This window comes from Sphaeramia orbicularis, chromosome 3 (genome assembly GCF_902148855.1).
Source record: "Sphaeramia orbicularis chromosome 3, fSphaOr1.1, whole genome shotgun sequence".
Lineage (NCBI taxonomy): Eukaryota > Metazoa > Chordata > Actinopteri > Kurtiformes > Apogonidae > Sphaeramia > Sphaeramia orbicularis.
The window spans coordinates 60,936,850-60,956,364 of NC_043959.1; the positions used below are offsets into that span (position 1 = coordinate 60,936,850).

At 37.5% G+C, this 19,515-nt stretch overlaps 1 pseudogene; it reads right to left on the minus strand.

Moving 5' to 3' along the window:
- Positions 1-17,465: 17,465 nt before the first annotated feature.
- LOC115417207 (very-long-chain 3-oxoacyl-CoA reductase-B-like) overlaps positions 17,466-19,515 on the minus strand; it is a 158,651-nt pseudogene continuing 156,601 nt past the window's right edge.

The window sequence follows — 19,515 nt, forward strand, 5'->3', positions numbered from 1 at the left end:
AGAGAATCGGATCGATAAGAAAAATTGATAATGGAATCGAAATCGTTAAATTCTTATTGATTCCCATCCCTAGGTGAGGTGCAGGAATAAAAACATAGAAGAACCAGAGCTTTTAGTCAAAAAACGACAGCAATTCATGAGGAATGTGCTTATTTCCAGGCACTAGAGTGCTGTGTGTTGCATGTTAGCTTTGCTTGGGGTTTTTGCATGCAAGACATACAGGTCAGCGATGGTAAATTGCCTGCAGATGTCAGAGTAAATGTGACTGTGTGTGTCAGCCCTGCAGCACTTTGACAGACTTTGACAGCCGAGGGCCTTTGAACAGAAATAAATAGGTACAGAGATGAATGTTGAGGAAAATATGAATTCTTATTTGATTCAAAATGATAAACAGGAAGTTAAAGCAAAGAAGCTGCTGTGTATCTTTTACTGCTGCAGCAATGTTTAAACCCTGGAGTGTTAGGGAACAGAGGAATACATGTATTTAGAATATAAAATAAGTGGCTATATTTAGCTCCAGTCGCAGTTTAAAGAGGTGATCATCTGAATACACCATTACAAACTCAACACAGAGGACACTGTTCCATCAGACTGTTCTCCATTTTCATTTAAATAATAAAATTATGCTCCAGTCTTCATCCATTTCATGATGTGTGCATGCTGCTGTTTGGACTGGAAGATGACTCAGAGACTAAGAGCTACATGTTCTGCTATGAAACTGTGAATTAACATAGTTTTTATCATCATTGTTTATCACTCAGTTTCTGCATCCTCTTCAGATCAAATGGCTGAAAACCCAAAATGAAATGATCGACTCTGAAACGGAAAACTGGGAAATAAAAGATCAAGAAAAAGTTGTTTTCAGTCTTTTTTTTCTCCAACAAAACATCATGTTGTTTTTTGTTTCCATATATTTACAGCTCACCTCTCTGCAGTAAGTGGACATTTATAAGTACATGCACCCACTGAGCAGACTGTTAAACACACCTGAGCATTTGGCCAAAATTATAAAACTGTCATCCCACGTTTTCCTGAGTCACTTCCAGATGCACATTCTCCTCCTCCTCAGTTTGGAGGTTGTACTACAGTGTTGGGAGTAACCCGTTACAAAGTAATGCATTATAGTAACAGATTACTTTTTGCTGTAACGCAGTCGTGTAAGGCATTACTAATCAATTTACGGTAATATTTTACTTCTTACGTGTTTAATAGATGTTGTTACAACACACTTTTCACCCCAAATTTTTTTTTTTTTTTATTCAAATGTTTATTCCGAACAGTCTTATAAGATATTATACATGACATCAATTATACAAAGTACACTGTTCTCTTTTTTTTAAAGAAGAAAAAAAGGTATCAATAATGATCATTAAAAGGAGGAGTGAGAGAGAGGGAAAAAAAAGAAAGAAAATGGTAATATAAGTAAATTAAGTAAGTATGTAAAAAGATGGATAGCAAAAATGATATTAACAAGCCTGTACATTTAGCCAACCACACTTTCAGGAAACAAGACAAGACAAGAAAAAAAAAAAAAGGGGGGATGCATAAATACACTTCCCAGATAGCAAATACTTCTGCAGTATTATGGCACACATGTGGCATTTTGGTCTTTCTTTTGGCATTCTGAAAACCTTTAGTCTGAACTGTGGTCTGACTAAGGTTCTCCATACCAGATGTGGAGGCACCAGCAGTATGTGTCTGAGTTCTGGCATCTGTGTGGTGAACTGAAGACTGGGCACAGAGCAGATCCAGTACAGGGATGGTATGGCATGTTTACGGCAAGACAGACGACTGACTAAAGAGCAGCAACATCTGATTCCATGTATGGATGTGTTTTGGTTGTTTGGCATATTTCTGTAAAGCCAAAACACTGCACCAGGAGTGGGAATTTCTACCCAGAAGAAAACCCACTTCATTTTAAAAACATGATCAACACAAATTTGGGTGAATTTTGTCCTCCTTTTGGCCTCTCTTTGGGTCAGTTTGGGCTTCTTTTTAGCTGGATCATGGGGATTTGGGGCTTTTCTGGGACAATTATGGCTATATTTTGGAAGTCCGCAGTTAGTTTTGGGTGAATTTGGGCTTCCTTCTGGTTGGATTTTGGCTTGCCTATTTTGGGCCATTTTAGGGCCTATACATCCACCCAGAACTTTGCCAAATGGCATGCCAGTTTTGGGCCAGATTTAAGACATAATGATTTTGCTAACTGGGTTATATGTAGTAGCGGCATTGTAACCGTGGTGCCATTGTACGATAGAGCCCTCCCGTGCTGCAACATCGGGACACACGTTGGACAAACACGCAACAGACACAGAAAGTCCATTATACAGGGGTTGGACAAAATAATGGAAACACCTTCACCTCAAGATGATAATCCCCCAATCCATACAGCTAGAATTGTTAAAGAATGGCATGAGGAACATTCTAATGAAGTTGAGCATCTCGTATGGCCGGCACAGTCCCCAGACCTCAACATTATTGAGCATTTATGGTCAGTTTTAGAGATTCAAGTAAGACGTCGATTTCCACCGCCATCGTCTCTAAAAGAGTTGGAGGGTATTCTAACTGAAGAATGGCTTAAAATTCCTTTGGAAACAATTCACAAGTTGTATGAATCAATACTGCGGAGAATTGAGGCTGTAATTGCCGCAAAAGGCGGACCTACACCATATTAAATTATATTTTGTTGATTTTTTAAGGTGTTTCCATTATTTTGTCCAACCCCTGTAGTAGAATACACACAAGGCAGCATTCATAGTCATAATACAAAGAAAGAAGAAAAAAAAAGAGCCTAACAGTGCACATGTACATTTAGTGTTTGGATTTTTCACCCCTAACTTAATTGCGCAAATGAAAAAAAACAAAAAAAAAAACACAGCAAGACCTTAAGGCACAGGTGTCAAACATGCGTCCCAGGGGCCAAATTTGGCCCACCAAAGGGTCCAAGCCGGCCCACGGGATGAATCTGCAAAGTGCAGAAGATATTAACAGTCAAGGGCATCAAACTCAAAAATAAAAGCATAATAGCCTAAAAATAATGGCTCTAAATTTTCTTCTTGGTTTAATGTGAAAAAAATATGACATCATGCCTATAAATAACGGCAACGCCAATTTTTTCTCTTTGATTTACTGCAAAGAACATTAAATTCTGATATCCTTTAACAACACAACGTCAATAACCTGAACAAATATGAACAACCTGAAATGTCTAAAGAAAAATAAGTGTAATTTTAACAATATTCTGCCTGTTTTGTGTCTTGGTAGATGCACGTATAAATATTGATTAAATTTTTCTTAGTATTTCTTCTTATTTTTCTTCAGAAATTTTAACTTTTTTAGGTTATTCACATCTTTTTTGTTTGGATAGTTTGTAAAATGTAAAGGATTTTATAATTTAATGTTATTTTTTGCTTATAAAAAAATTTGGAGTTGTCATTATTTATAGGCTATTATACTATTATTTGACTGGTCCGGCCCACTGGAGGTCAAATTGAGCTGAATGTGGAACTGAACTAAAATGAGTTTGACAGCCCTGCCTTAAGGAATCAAAAATGCGTCAGTAAAGTTCTGTTTCCTGTTGGTGTTCAGCCAGTGGGTGCAGACGGCAGAAGACAGTCCATTGTCCATATGGACGTATGTTTATTACTAACTCTGCTTTACAGAAGCTAGTTAGCATTAGCATGATCCCTGTGATCAGCAATGACAACGTAAGCTAACGTTTCTAGGACTAGTTAGAGTTCTTTATTAATTGTGGATTTATCTACCGGCGTCCTCGGCGTCACGCCCCCTAATTGAACATGTAAAATGTTAAAAAAAAAAATGCAAGTGTTCCTGCTGGGATTCAAACATCATAGACTGTAGCGTTACTTACTGAGCTACCCATCCACATATACTTAGGTGCAACAACTGATGTGTCCCAAGGCTCTCGTATAGAGGGTCTGCAGGTGACGTCAGCGCTAGCAGAAGTCATGGCGGCTCCGCCCACTGAGTGTCAGACAGAGGCAGATGAGTGACAGCGTTGGCTTCAGTTCTGTCTAAACTGAAGAACAATACTGAATCCAAATGGGGCAGAGCTGTTGTTGGTTGATTGTATTTTCAGGTTCTTAAAGCAGTGGGAGCTATCATTTACAGACACCCAAAGACAAAGAAAAGAGAAGGAGATGGATCCACAAACCCAGGAAACCAAACCTAGATCTGTGGGTCCTGTTTGGTGTCAGCTAACATTCACTGATGCTGTATTTTTGGCTCCAGTCAGACCTGAAATGACCTATTGTTTTGGCTAACGGTCCTTCTTAGTGCAGCTCTTGGTTTCATGATCAGATCTTTCCTGGTTTTTGTCTTCAGTTTGTGATTGTGAACCTTGTGCTCCTACATGATTAGTAAACTAACTGAAACTGAGGCCAACCTAGTTTTACAAATACGGAGGAACTGGAGAATAAAGCTACGACAGAGTATTAGGACCACAGAAGAAAAGAAAAACACTGGGCACTACCAGAAGAAAGTCAGAAAATATGGAGATAAAACCTGGAATTTAATGAGAATAAAGTCGAATACAAAAAGAATCACAATGTTATGAGAATAAAGTCGGAGTTATAAAAAAAAACTCATAATTTAACATAAATGTCATCATATTCCAACAATAAAACCATAATATTATCAGAATAATGTGTTAATTTAAACCAGGTGGTGTAAATCTGCTCATTTCCCAGAATGCAGTGGTGCCCTGCTGGTCCACAGCAGTAGTATCTGTGTTGGATAAAGGACTAGATCTGAACTAGACTCAGTAAATCTGCTCAGTCCCAGTAGATCCTGCATATATTCACTGGGGTCAGTCCACGGTCTACTGGAAATGACCTTTGGATCAGCTGGTTCTGGGCCCTAGTTTTAGACCCTGGATCAGGTCTGGATCCTCCATTTGTGTCCACATGTCAGTGTTCATGGACCACTTGTTCTTTGGTAGCTGGTACAGATCCATGTCCAGTCCAACTGTCCTTCATTTAATTTCAGATTTCCCATGGTCCTTTGCTCTGGCTGTGTTTACTGCTATACTCCGTCATGTTGAGCAGGTTGGTTTAAGACACTCAGTCTGACTGAGAGGGGCGTGGCCTGGGCTTAGAGGGGCGTGGCCTGGGGGGAAGGGATGGATGTGCAGACCCTGTACTGGGGGGGATTTCTATTGCGCATGTGCCATTTATGACAAGAGCCTGTCTGTAACTCAGAAGCACAGGTGTTTGTGTCAGACTGCAGTGAAGCTCATCTGCTCCTAACATGACTCCCATTAAATGCTCAAATCTGTTCAGTTGTTTTCATTTCATTGACTCCAAATGTGTTGGAACACGTTCATCTCTCAGACCAGTTGGTTCAGAATCAGTCTGATCCCAGATCAGTGGACTGGATGTTGTTCACTTCTCCTCCACTCCAGTGTCTGTGTTTGTTCATTCCATCTCTGCTCAGTGCATTTGTCGTAGACGCTCAGCGTCCATGACCTTCAATGGGACTGAGTGGAACTGCTGGAAAAACCACTACAAACTGGACCAGCACTGGACACAGGACACCATGTTGTCCCGCCCCCGGACGCTCGGCGTCTCTGGGGGTGAACGGAGCTGTGGGCGGAGCTGATTGGAGGATCAATCCAAAGGCTGAATGCGGTTTGATTGACAGCTGTTTTCAGATCTGCTCCTTCACTGACACAGTTCAGTTTAATACCGTCACACATTCTGCTGTGAAATCACAGAAACCAAATGAACTGTTCATTTACTGACCTGGAAGAAAACACAACCACTGGACTAACTGGGTACATTTAACGTAGTTTTAACACTTTCCTCTTTACTTGGTTCGATAAGGTCACTGAGCATTTTCTTAAAAAGGAACGGAGGACGAATTTATGTTGAAATAACTGGACCATTTTTTATTTTATTTTTTTTATGTAAGGCGACAATGAGCTCCCCCTGTCTGAAAGACGAGCAGCTGCCACTGCTCAAAAGTAATACAGGAGTCATGTAATGCATTACAATTCTGAGACAGTAATAAGATAAGGGATTACTTTGAAATAACAGTAATAAGTAATCTGTAATGTATTACAGTTTGGAAGTGACTTGCACAACACTGTTGTACTATTCCCATGCACTCATTAGCATTAGTGGTTTGTTGTTTATAACCGCAGCAGCACAAGCATGTGACACTTGTTCTTGTATTTCCTTCCATCGTAGCCTGCGGTTCCTAATCAGAATCACAGCCTGAGTATGTGTCAGAACCAGGTTTACAGATCCACATCACTCAGTGTGTTTTTACGGTGTGTTTTTGGGGTATTGTAATAGTTTTATTGTCTGTCTGTCTGTCTGTCCATTCAACACCATAATCGCATTATCTGAAGACATCTGCACCAAATTTATACTGTGGATGCATCTTGGCATGGAGCAGAAGACTATTGAAATAAGTGACCTTGACCTACCTTTTTAAGGTCAAATGGCCTTGTGCAGTTTAGGGATGTAACGATTACCGGTATAACGATAAACCACGGTAAAACTCCCTACGGTTAGTATTACCGTTTAAATTCCAATTATCATGACAACCATGTTTGATTACTTTGAAAAGTCACAGTAGTGCACATTTCCTGGATCATTGTGCTACTCACTTGCATTTATTTTTATTCATTTTCTTGCCAATTTTGGTCAGTTTTTATTCATTTTATCTCATTTTTTGTTCGTTTTTCATTGATTTTGCTGTCTGTGTTTGTGCATTTTTGTCCAATTTGTTCCTTACTTTGTTCATTTGTTGCTTATATTCAACATTTTTATTAAATTTGTTTGCATCTATCTATCTATCTATCTATCTATCTATCTATCTATCTATCTATCTATCTATCTATCTATCTATCTATCTATCTATCTATCTATGAAAAAGAAGCTAAAACAACTCAAACTTGATCTGGAAAATGGTCAAACAGTGTCCATAAGGTTCCATCTTTAATGCACATATGTATGTTTGATGTTTACATGTTAATATTTGAATGTTTCTGCAACAGAAAGTACAATGTGCCTATTATTTTATTTTATTTTATTTTGTTTTATTTTATTTATTCATTTTCAAAATACAACTTGGTTACATTTTTTCAGTGTGTGTATAAGTATAAATACCATGATAATAATGATAACTGTGATATGAAAATTTTTTCTATTATTGATTTTTTGTGTATTGTTTATCATTATTCTTATTATTTTTCTATTGTTTGATTTTTTTTTATTTGTGTATTTTTTTTATTATTATTTTTTATTTTTATTCTTGTTCCATATGTTTTGTATTATGTCTGTGTCTGAAATAAACTAACCTAAACCCAAACCTAAATTTTCATATCGTTCCATCCCTAGTGCAGTTATAACATCAGAGTAATTTCAAATTTAAATATGTATGTAATAAGTTTTGTGCAAGTAATCTAAAATATAAGGCAGTAACTTTCAACAGAATCTTACCCTATATTTGGCCGAAGGGTATTAAAAGTGTGCAGCATGTTACATTCTGATAAACACATACAATGGTTGAATTCTAACTGTCTGTAGGAGTCTGAAGATAATGCACGCCATAAAATGTACATTAAATTTAAGCGTATATCCACCATTACATTTTTTTAAGGAATCAGACTAACATTTATTATGACTATGAAATAGAATTCTGTTTTTGTGCCTTCACTACTGAACAAAAAAAGGACAATAAAATAAGTTGTCAGATAAATAAAACAGTAAAAAGCATCAGTAAATGGAAACTGCTCCTGATAAGAGCATCGCTACTGTTATCGTCGAGTTAACTGATGAAGAACAGAGAACTGAAAGGCCTATTCTCAATGGCTGTTGTCTCTGAAATACACTTTATTAAAAAGAATGAAAAGCTTACTCACAAAGACCAGCAGATTTTTATATAACAAGCAAAAACTAAAAAATAATGTCATTTTCAGGATATCAAAAAAGGAAAAAAAACTCTATAATGCAGTAATATTTGTGACTGATACAACAGCTTCTTCATTTCTCAATAGCTGGTATATAGTTGTTGTTTTTTTTTTTTTTTGTCTTTTCAGAAGCATCCCAGTCTTGTGCATGCATAGGTTTTAAACAGATCAGCCAATATTTAGCTATCAAGTGCATTAGTGCAAGAAACGATTGGGTAATAGAAAACATGGCAGTAAATAATGACTTTATTGGTCATGGGAGGCGTAGGTTTGTAGATGAATAAAAGCTATTTGTATTTTATTGTATGCAGGTCAATGCATGATGTTGGGATTAAAGCATTTTCGTCTGGTTCAGAGGAGAAGAAATGACCTCATGATTCATCTTTTTCTTTTGCGAAAACAATCAAAAGGTAAACTGAATTCTTAGTTGAATTCTATCAGAAATGGCAGGGGTAATTCACCGACTGCATGTATTAATATGCTGCTGGCTGAAGTGAGAGGAGGGTTTGATGTGTAGTGCAGTGTAGTTCCAGGGTTTGAGCTCAGAAAAGTGTATCAATAGTGCCACCACATGGAAAGGCCAGACAGATCCTGACTGGCAGTCTTCAAACTGGTGCAAACACAGCTCCCAGATTACAGATCAGAATTTTTCCATTTAATTTCAACAGAAGAGACGACAGAGGCCCAGATAAATGTTTGAATGTCTGCTTTCTATATTAGAAGCAATAAAAGTAGTAAGAGAAAGAGATTTTTTATGTAAATAGTGTAGCAACAAATTAACAGGGAAAAGAAGACCAAAATAATGCAGATTTACTTGCACTGTAAAAAAAAAAAAAACCCAAAAAAACAACTCGTAAAAGAACGGTAATGTTCCGGCAGCAGGGGTGCCAAAAAAATACTGTTAAATAACGGAAAATAACCATCTCATAAAAATATGGTAATTTTTCCATAATTCAAATACAGTTTTTTGCCCTAAATTTACATGAGATTTTTCTTTTTTTTCTTTTTTTTTTTTTTTTTCTTTTTAATGTTTAATAAAGAATATTTACATGTATTAAAACAATCCAATTCCCTATAAATATATATAAATAATTTTCAGTGAGACTCAGTTGTCCAATCCACTGATAAAAACTGTATTTGGACAGTTTATCAGTGCTTATACATGTTATACATTCACAAAAATACATTTATTCAACATTTTTGTTGTGAAACCTCCTGTAATTACACAAGATATTTGTCAATTAACAAACAAGTCTGGTTCAACTGACAGAACTAATACTTCTGTTACTGTTAATTGTCAGTAATTTTATCTCATTCTATTATTTTTTTTTTTTTTACAGTATTAAACTTTTAATTAACAGTTTAATCTCATTAGTACAAAAGAAATATTTGTGAAATTATGATACATTTGCAAATGTATTTTAACTGTATTTTTCTGTGAAAAAAGAAAAATTTTCTTTTAAAAAATGGAAATTTTTTGGTTATTCACAGTTACAGTTTTTCCGTGTTATTTTACAGTTCACATGTAAAATCACAGTCTGTTTTTGTCATTTCACTGATATTTTCCTGAATCTGAAAAATACAGGAAAAATCTGTAAAATAAACAGTGAAAATCCTGTTAAATTACAGATTTTTTTTTTACAGTGCAGACACTGGAACTTGGACAAAATGTATCATGTATGATCTATTTAGATGTGTGTCTATGCAAAATTACCATTAGTACTTAGAACATTTAACAATAATAAGTAGTAATAAAATCAAGATTCCTTTTATTGCCATTGTACACAGAGTATACACAATGAAATTCTGATGCACTTTAAAAAAAAAAACAAAAATCGGTACTTCATGAGGAATAAAAGGAAATATACGATGCAAAATATGTAAATAGTATTAAATAGTAAAACAAAAATTCTAATAAAATAAAATACATTCACAGAAACAACAGTAAGAACTAGGGGTGTTAGAAAATATCGGTTCTTTTAAAAAATTTTATGGTTATTCACAGTTACAGTTTTTCGTGTTATTTTCCATTTGACGTGTACAATCACAGTCTGTTTTTGGAATTTCATTGATATTTTCCTGTATCTAAAAATACAGGAACAATCTGTAACTAAACAGTGAAAATTCTGTTAAATGACAGATTTTTTTTTACAGTGTGGACAATGCAGATAAAACATGCTACACAGCCATTTATTGCAAGCCCCACTCAGTTGTTTGAAGCCATCCGTCATAGTCCTTCTTCTCCTTTTCCGTATATGGCGTCCACCAGTGTTGACAGATTGACCAAAATATCACCGCCCACAGAGGCTTTGTACGAACTCCGCACAGTTTGTGTCCGTAACAGACATCTGCTGCTCTTCAAACTGGTTGGGGGGGAAGCCAAACAGGTCAAACATGTCCTGGTCCTGCCTCTGGAGGTGCTCATCTGGTACTCCTCCTCAGGCTCTCCACAGTCTGCAGGAAGGAGCGCTGGGCCTGGTCCTCCTCCAGGGTGGAGCAGTCCTCCTCCTCCTCCTCGATAATGCCGCACTGTACGCAGCGGAGGCGTGGCTGGCGTTGTCCGGCCCTGCACACGCACGCCGTGGCCAAAGGCTGGGGGAACTCCTCCATGACCAAAGGCAGCAGATGGGCAGGGAGCGTATCCATGCTGGTCGCCATGGTGAACGGTGGCCCAAAAATGTGAGGATGATGAGCTGTAGGCAGTCAGAAGGTCTGGATGTGGACCTGGAAGCCTGAATCTGAGCAACTTTTTTTTTCTTTTGGTCCACAAACCTAGAGTCTGATGATGCGAGAAAAATGTAAATCTGCAAAAAAAAAAACAAAAAAATGGAAGAGTCACTTGAGAGACCTGGACCTGCACAATCAGCCTTGAGAGTTCTGCTTGATGAGAGTTGATTGGAGAAATCCTGTTGAGCTGTTGGCTGTGAAACTCTGCTGTGTGAGGATGAGTGCTGAGCCTCGGACTCCCAGCGCCACCGAGCTGCTCTTTATATACATGTCTTCAGCCCACTCGTTTCTTCCTTTGGGCATCCCTCCACGCACACAGCATCTCTCCCCTCCTACATTCTCAGCGCTGACACATTTCCGGCAGCTTCCATACCAGTACACCGGAATTATCGCCCCGAAACTGTTGGCATGGAAACCGATGGTAGATGGTGATGTTTGGGAGGGAAGAGGGAGATTTATGAAAACGCAACACATTTAAGAGGGTGACGATGACAAATAAGTGTTCGAAGCATTTGATGAAGTTTAAAAGGCTAAAAAACCATACAGCGTTAACTGGGGGGACGGGAGGACAATCCATCTGACTGTATCATCAGTTTAAGCAGAATTTTAAGAAAATTAGCAAAGGAAAATGCAAATACAGACACGTTAACACATACATAAGGTTCTAATAGTTTTGGATTTTTCATTCTAGTTTAGTTTTATTTAGTTTGGACCTTTTTTTCCTCTAATTTAGGTGGTTTTAATTTGTTTTTAGAGCAGGTTTGATAGTTTTTTTTAGTTTTCATTTTTTTTCTAAATGCTTAGTTGTAGTTCAGTTGTAGTTCAGTTGTAGTTCAGTTGTAGTTTAGTTGTAGTTCAGTTGTAGTTCAGCTGTAGTTTAGTTGTAGTTCAGTTGTAGTTTAGTTGTAGTTCAGTTGTAGTTTAGTTTAGTTCAATTGTAGTTCAGTTGTAGTTCAGTTGTAGTTTAGTTGTAGTTCAGTTGTAGTTCAGTTGTAGTTTAGTTTAGTTCAGTTGTAGTTCAGTTGTAGTTCAGTTGTAGTTCAGTTGTAGTTCAGTTGTAGTTTAGTTCCAGTTCAGTTGTAGTTCAGCTGTAGTTTAGTTGTAGTTCAGTTGTAGTTTAGTTGTAGTTCAGTTGTAGTTTAGTTTAGTTCAGTTGTAGTTCAGTTGTAGTTCAGTTGTAGTTTAGTTGTAGTTCAGTTGTAGTTCAGTTGTAGTTTAGTTTAGTTCAGTTGTAGTTCAGTTGTAGTTCAGTTGTAGTTTAGTTGTAGTTCAGTTGTAGTTCAGTTGTAGTTTAGTTGTAGTTCAGTTGTAGTTTAGTTGTAGTTTAGTTGTAGTTCAGTTGTAGTTCAGTTGTAGTTTAGTTGTAGTTCAGTTGTAGTTCAGTTGTAGTTCAGTTGTAGTTCAGTGGTCTCTTTTCTCTTCTCTGTGCTCCTATTCAAATCAATCCCAGACAGGACTCTGCTGCTTTAGTCTCCATGTTTCCAGGTAGAGTGGGGACCAGAAGACGACTGGAAACCACAAGTGAACACAAGTGACGGAGCAAAAAGTGTCGTATGGTGCCGCTAGCTAAAAGTGCTTGAGGAAAAACAAAAATCGATTTCATATCAATCCAACATTGACAAAGACAAAAACGGAGGAAATTCTCTCCATATTTTTTATCCGTTTTAGTTTTGTAAACACACAATACAGTTTCAGTTAGTTATCATTTTTTTGTTTTAGTTCTAGTTTTTATTTATTTCAGTTAATGAAATTTTTTTTTCAATTCTAGTTTTCGTCATTTTGTTAGTTTTCGTTAACGATAATAACCTTGGTACCTATACTGCTATGTATCTGTGTAAATGGCAAATAAAGTCTATTCTATTCTAATTATATCTACGTCAACAACAAGTTATAGAAAATGTCTTTGCTTTCTTTCAAGATATTTATTTTTAGCTTTCACACCTAAAAACAGTTGATGAAAATTCATTGATTGTTGGATCTGAAAGTAAAATTTATTGGTTCAGATACACACAAAAATCCAGTGTCATGGTGAATCCAAGAGGTGAAGCAGCATTAGATTATTAAACACGCCAGTAACAGTAAATCACAAAAACCACTATTAATTTTGGTTAATGAATTTACCGCGTCAGATATTTTTATATTTTATACAGCGGGTACTCTTTTTGCTTTGCTCTGACTTAAACTGCGTGCCCATGCCAAACACATGACTGCCGGTTACTTACACCAATACTTCCATAAAAAAAGTCTGTCCGGTTAAATCCGGTCTGCCCCAAAGGGGGGGGGGGTCGCTTTTTTAAATTATTAACTCACCGGTTATGTTTCAGATGGAAGGACCAACCCAGGAGAAATGAAGAATTCACCGAAAAAGAAGGGTTGAGGTTTTAAAAAGTTACACCAATAGCTTGATTTATTGTTTCAGGCAAAAAATAGAAAAAGTTACAAAAAAAAGAAAGAAGTCAGTAATCAGTTAGTCTAGCATCAAACACACTGTTCGTCTCTGACTTTGTCTCATCTGCATGAAAATCTCCTTCATTACATTTTATAGTCTTCAGTCACTTGGAAGACTTCCATATTTGGTTCATAATCTCAATGACTGGTTGAACACTTGTTGCTGGATAAAGCATGTCACAGACTACGACAATAAGTCCACGTGAGCTAATTCTAAGAAAAACCACATTTGAAAGTTCACCTGAGTTAATCACACCTTGGTTTGACATTTGCACCAACAGTTTAGCTAACACTGCAGAGTTAAACCACAGAGTTTCCATAAGTACGTCTAGTTTGAACACTTGCGCAGTTCTTGACCACAGAAAGTCCCTAAGTTCATAATCAAGATTGACTCAGCTTGCTTTTACCACAAAGCTGCAAGATAAGATCTTTTACTTCGAATCTGACCTTTTCTCCAAGTTGAGCAACCTGAAACAACCCTGATGTCTGATGGTTATCTACATTCAACTTCCATTTAACGTAGGATACGTCTCACAAGATCTCACTGACTCAGTGGTTTCTCTTGTGGTGAAAGATCAAATAGGAGATAGTCGAGTGCTGTTGAAAGACTGACTGGATGTAGATACTGTATGTGTCTAAGGCCCCGCCCATATGAATATGGTTTCAGTCCTTTCTGAAAAAATTTTGTATCAGATAAGCCTTTCGTCCACAAGAAACCACAACTTTTTGAAACCAGGTTCCAGAGTGGATACATTTGAAAATGCTGGTTTTGCATCGTCTGTACAACCAAACCACAGCTTTTCTAAAATGATGATGTCATAGCCCCGCCTCTTTAACCTTTTACTCCAGAAGCAAGACGCCACTTCACAACAACAACAACGGCGGACTACGGAGTTGTGCTCGTGCTACAACAGCTGTTGAGCTGATTGGAAATATTGAATCAAAATCTTTGGTAACTCTTTCATTACAATAAGCAACAAACAACCATAGCTAACAACATTCACTACATGCTCTTGGACAAAGAGGGGCAACCAGGAGGTGATATTGGATCAGACCCAGTAGAACCAAGCAAGCTTTATGCGTGTGCTCCACGTCTACTTCCGCATTTTTGCGAGCGCATTACAACGTCACATACAGGCCTGGCATTTGTGCTACATCGTTTTCAGTCTTTTCGTGTGGACGCAGACTTTTCCTGAAATGACTCCGTGTTTACGTAGCACATTTTAAAAAACAACAAAGAAAACGGTCAGATAGTAAAAGATGTGGTTTCATGTGGACGTGGCCTAAGATGGCGCATGTGGGAAATTCAGGCAGAGCTAGTGTGAATAATGATGTAAGCTTTTGCGACAGTTAATGTTTGCCCGATGAATGGAATGTCTGATATATTGATTTCTTAGTGGAGTACAAATGCATACACTGGGTTTTCTTGGCATTGATAGACGATAACTTTTCAACCAGTCACATAAGTAGTGAAGATCAGAGGAGTTCTGACTTTGACATCAGTGTTTGAAACAGAACAAACAAGTGCTCAGAGAACGCAAACCTCCGCCAAGACCCCCGAACGGTGTGCATGTGTGGGTCGACTGTTTAAATCCAACAGTTTCCAAGTTGTTCCATACAGCTGGAACAGTTGAATCTTGGTTCCAGTCATGTGTCTGTCCAATTCTATTCAATTCACATCAATATTAGTTGAGTTCTAATTTTAAATGTGTGGGAAATGGGATTTTCAATGTTCAGTGTAAATGTCCACAGAGTCCACATTCCACAGTGGATGTGGACAATTTAGTTCCAGATACAAGAGATTGTTCTGAGCTACAGGTGGATCAAATTGGAGGCTAATCAGAGTCATTTGAAATTTTTGATGAATTTTGGAAAATGTCTCAGTGATGACAGATGGAAAATTGTAGATGTTGTGACCTTGAACTTTGGCCTACTGGGACCAAAATGGACTGGGTTGGTCCCAGGGCCTAGGCCTATCTGTGGGGAAGATCTGGGAAAGATGGGGGGAAGAGTTTTACACTGAAGATGAGAACAAACAAATAAACAGGCAAACAAACACACACAAAGCAAAGTGATCGCAATACCTCCTGGTGGAGGTAAATACACAGAATGAACAGTACAGGACCCAAAACGCTGCCTTGTGGAACTCCCATATTACAAGTTATAGCAGATGAGGAGAGAAATGCATTACATGGCTGATATTCTCTACCTGGGACCGGTTAGATATAGACATAAATAATTACTATACCAGACATTTCCACTAATTTAAGGAAAATTGAAGTTGACTTAATTTATATAAACACAAGAAACCAAAGAACTTAAGAAAGACAGAAGACTGAATAAAGAATTTTGAAATGAACATTTATTGATGCTAGAGGGAGAAAGTCACTGCAGACAAACTATGAAGTCAGTAAATGATTATCAAACTTTTCCTTCCTCCGACCACATGCGTGACATGCATCTGGAATATTGGGAATACTCTTTTCTTTGCTCTTGAGAAAAACATTGGAGTTGATCCCTGGCTGCTACAAGTCAAAAGGAAAGGAGATATTGAAACTGAAACTATAACATGAAGTTGGACCAATAAGAGTGTAATATGATAATATGAAGCTATCGGTGTTTTTCAAGATATTTTAGCACACTTCATTGGTTTGTTTCATCTGTTCCATTAGTTTGGTGTAAAACAAACTTAATCCAATGAAACAGAAAAGAAAAAAAGATCAAACTGATAAGATGAACCCCATCAACACACAAACAGACTACCCATCCACCCATACAACTTGTTGAGAGGATTTTCTGTAATTTTTAGAAAGTAGCGTCACATAGTAATGTTAGTCAATCAGAATGATTTGAACCCGAGTTGTAAACAAGCACACATTTAAATATTTCACCACAACGCCTCCCTCCGTGCTTACAATTCATCTACAGAGCCTCCTTTAATTTTTTATTTTTTTTTAAAGATGAAAAGTATTTTGGTTAAATTATACATGCCGCCCTTTCTGCAACACATCAATACTGTCGAGACAAATATTAAGATGAAACGAGTGAACAAGAGTTTTAATGATTTCTAGCAGGTGCGCAGGAACAAGGTGGAAATCAGAGTGCTCCGAAACTTCAGTGTGAGAGAGACAAAAATAACTTCCAGTGAATGAAGAACTGAGGAAGTTGTAAAACAGTAATAGACAGGAGAAACCCTGTTTGGTTACATTTCATTAAATTATTTAGAAAGTGTTAATTGTAAATTCAGAACTGCAGAGTCCCATTATAGCTGTTTTCATTAATTACCAAACCTCCAGTGTTGTAAGAGAAAGCATTTTCAAGTAGTCCAGTGTCCATGATTATAACCCTGCAATGTTAATACCAGTAAACTTTTTAAATGGAAATGTGTCACATATGGTTAGTAGAGCTAAATTAACTTGGTTGCTAATTGTGCAACCTTGAGCATTTCTCAGAATTCAAGATGGTGTCCTCCGCCATCTTGAATTTTCATCAATTTATTTTACTTTTGTCCTCGTTGACAAAGAAAGTGGTGTAATCTATGGTTTGGTAGGTTTTCCAGGATGGGAAGTCCATTTGTGAAGTCATTTTTTTGGATACAGGTCAAATCAGAGGTCAAATTTGGAATGGGAATTAACACACACACACAAAGTCAGGCGCTGTCAAAATCAAGCAATCAGAATAATCTCAGTTTCCACAGACTGACAAAGCCTTTTATTGTGATGTCGAACCAAACATTCCCTTTGCTTGTTTATACATGTACTAACAACCAATGTTTGGGAAAAAAAAAAAAAAAAAAACTGTGTCACACTTGGTCGACGCAGTCTTTTCAGTATCTGGTTGAAGTCGATCTGTTCCTATAATTTAATTCCCATTCCAAATTTGACCTCTGATTTGACCTGTATCCAAAAAAATGACTTCACAAATGGACTCCCCATCCTGGAAAACCTACCAAACCATAGATTACACCACTTTCTTTGTCAACCACAACAAAAGTTGAAAATTGATGAAAATTCACGATGGCAGACGACGCCATCTTGAATTCTGAGAAATGCTCAAGGTTGCACAATTAGCAACCAAGTTAATTTAGCTCTACTAACCATATGTGACACATTTCCATTTAAAAAGTTTACTGGTATTAACATTGCAGGGTCTGTTATGGACACTGGACTAAAGCTACAGTTCACATAATCAAGGCAAACCTGTACGGACACACACACATATACACACAAACCTACCCCTAATTTAACATCATCCACACTTTTCTTCAGACTGTTCCCCTTTTCTTAGTCTTTACTGTCATTCTTTTGGTCGTGAACAGTTATTTTTGAGTTGCTTTTAGGGTACATGTTAGTCTTCTATTCATTAAAGCTTCCTCACTTAGTCAAGAGCGTCGTCCTTTTCTATAATTTTCACAAAATTGTTTGGACTGAATGTTTGAAAGGGCAACAGAGCTGCCTCACAACATCTATGACTAGGAGTATCAGAGACTTGGATGTTGCCCAAAAACTGTCACATTTTCTCTTTTTTGGTCCGTGGTTGTGCTAGTGGGACGAGTCATTGTGAAAACAGCCGGTCTCCTCTCTGTCCGTCACTGCCGCCTCCAATTCCGACTCCTGCTCATCTAACCCTGCTTCTGCTTCTTGAGGTAGCGAGCGCGCTGGGACAAACCCATCCCCATCATGTAGCTGTTGAGGATCTTGGCAGGGAGCAGCGCTGTAGTCACCCAGCCCTACAGAGGGAAATTACATGGTCAGCTGGTGGCATTTACAAAGAACAGATTAGCATTTATTATTAATTTCTAACCCGCAGGACTGTGGCAAGCACGTTTGTCTAAAACAAAACTCTGACTGTGCTCATTTTTAATGTCCGAAAATAGGCATTTCAGCCTAAGTCTGTGGTTTGGTATGCAGGTTTAGATCAACTAGGGATGGAACCATATGAAAATTTCATATCACGGTTATTGTGACCAAAATTATCACAGTTATTATTATCGCGGTATTGTTGACATTGTGCTCAAAATGTTCAAAAAGTACTGATACACACACTGAAATCATTTAACCACGTTGTATTTTGAAAAAAAAAAAAAAAAAAAATTTGCCTTTATATACTATATAAACAAATGTTTCCTATACCCATGTTTGGGATCTGTTTTTTCAGCACAACTTCATCTATATCATCTGTCTGTTATTTTTTCCACTTTAACCTACTATAAAAACACAAAAGGACAGAAAACAAACAAACAAAAAAAAGAAATAAATAAAATCCGATTTGAAAAATGTATCTAATTTATTGCATAAATAACACACAGATGTTTAACGAACCTTTTCACAGACTTTAAAAGTGAATATTGGTTCCAAATATTAGGTATAGAAAATTAAAATTGTAATAAATTCAAACTATACTCAAATATTTGACATAAAAGCAGATCTTTACATCGGTGTTTTCTTCAGAAAAGTGCGGTAATCAAACACGGTTATTATGAGAATTAGAATTTAAACAGTAATACTAACCGTCTGCAATTTTACAGCGGTTTATCGTTACACCGGTAATCGTTACATCCCTAAGCTCAACACATTCACCTGTAGATTCTACTGCTAATGTCAAACAGAACCCCCTACTATCTAAGGCACAGGTGTCAAACATGGGGCCCGGGGTCCAAATCTGGCCCACGGGATGAATTTGTGACATGCAAAAAATTACACTTCAGATATTAACAATAAATAGAAGCTCCAAGTCACTGATCAACCTAGCTGTCAATGAAAAGTTCAAATAGCAGACATGGATGTCACTGAGCTGTCACTCAAAACAGCCACAACCTTAATTATACATAAAACTAAAAGATCATGCAATTTAAACAGATGAGTTGCATAAAAATTGACCATTTGTAAACTGCGACCAAAGCCATAGATAACAAAACAGCTTTTGTACCAGGCTGTAAACATGTTTTTTTTTCTCCAGTTAAAGTGGAGCTGTAACATTTTTACCTTAATTATACAGCTTCAAAGTAGTTGTGATGCTTAAATGTCTTGTTAGGGGGAGAAAAAGGAAGCCCTCCTCCTTCCCACTCGGGTCTCTTGGGCTGAAAATGCCACTTGCAACTTCTCTACACCATCCCTGTAGCCTAGATCTCGTCCCCGTGGCCTAGATCTCGTCTCTCGCGAGAAACGTCACAGTTTACGGCACTATGACACAAACACAGCCAGGTACGGCCGGCTCACTGTAAACACAAACCAGCCTCGCCTTCCTTTCACAGGCGTTTACCACGGCAGAACCAGCAGAGGAAAGGATGAGGTGGCTGCTGTCACAGGATGCTAGGAAAAAGAAAAGAGTGCATGACCAGACCAGGATCCAAACAGTCTGCCTTGGTCTAGCTTTAGCAGAATGGAGAAAGAAGCATCTAA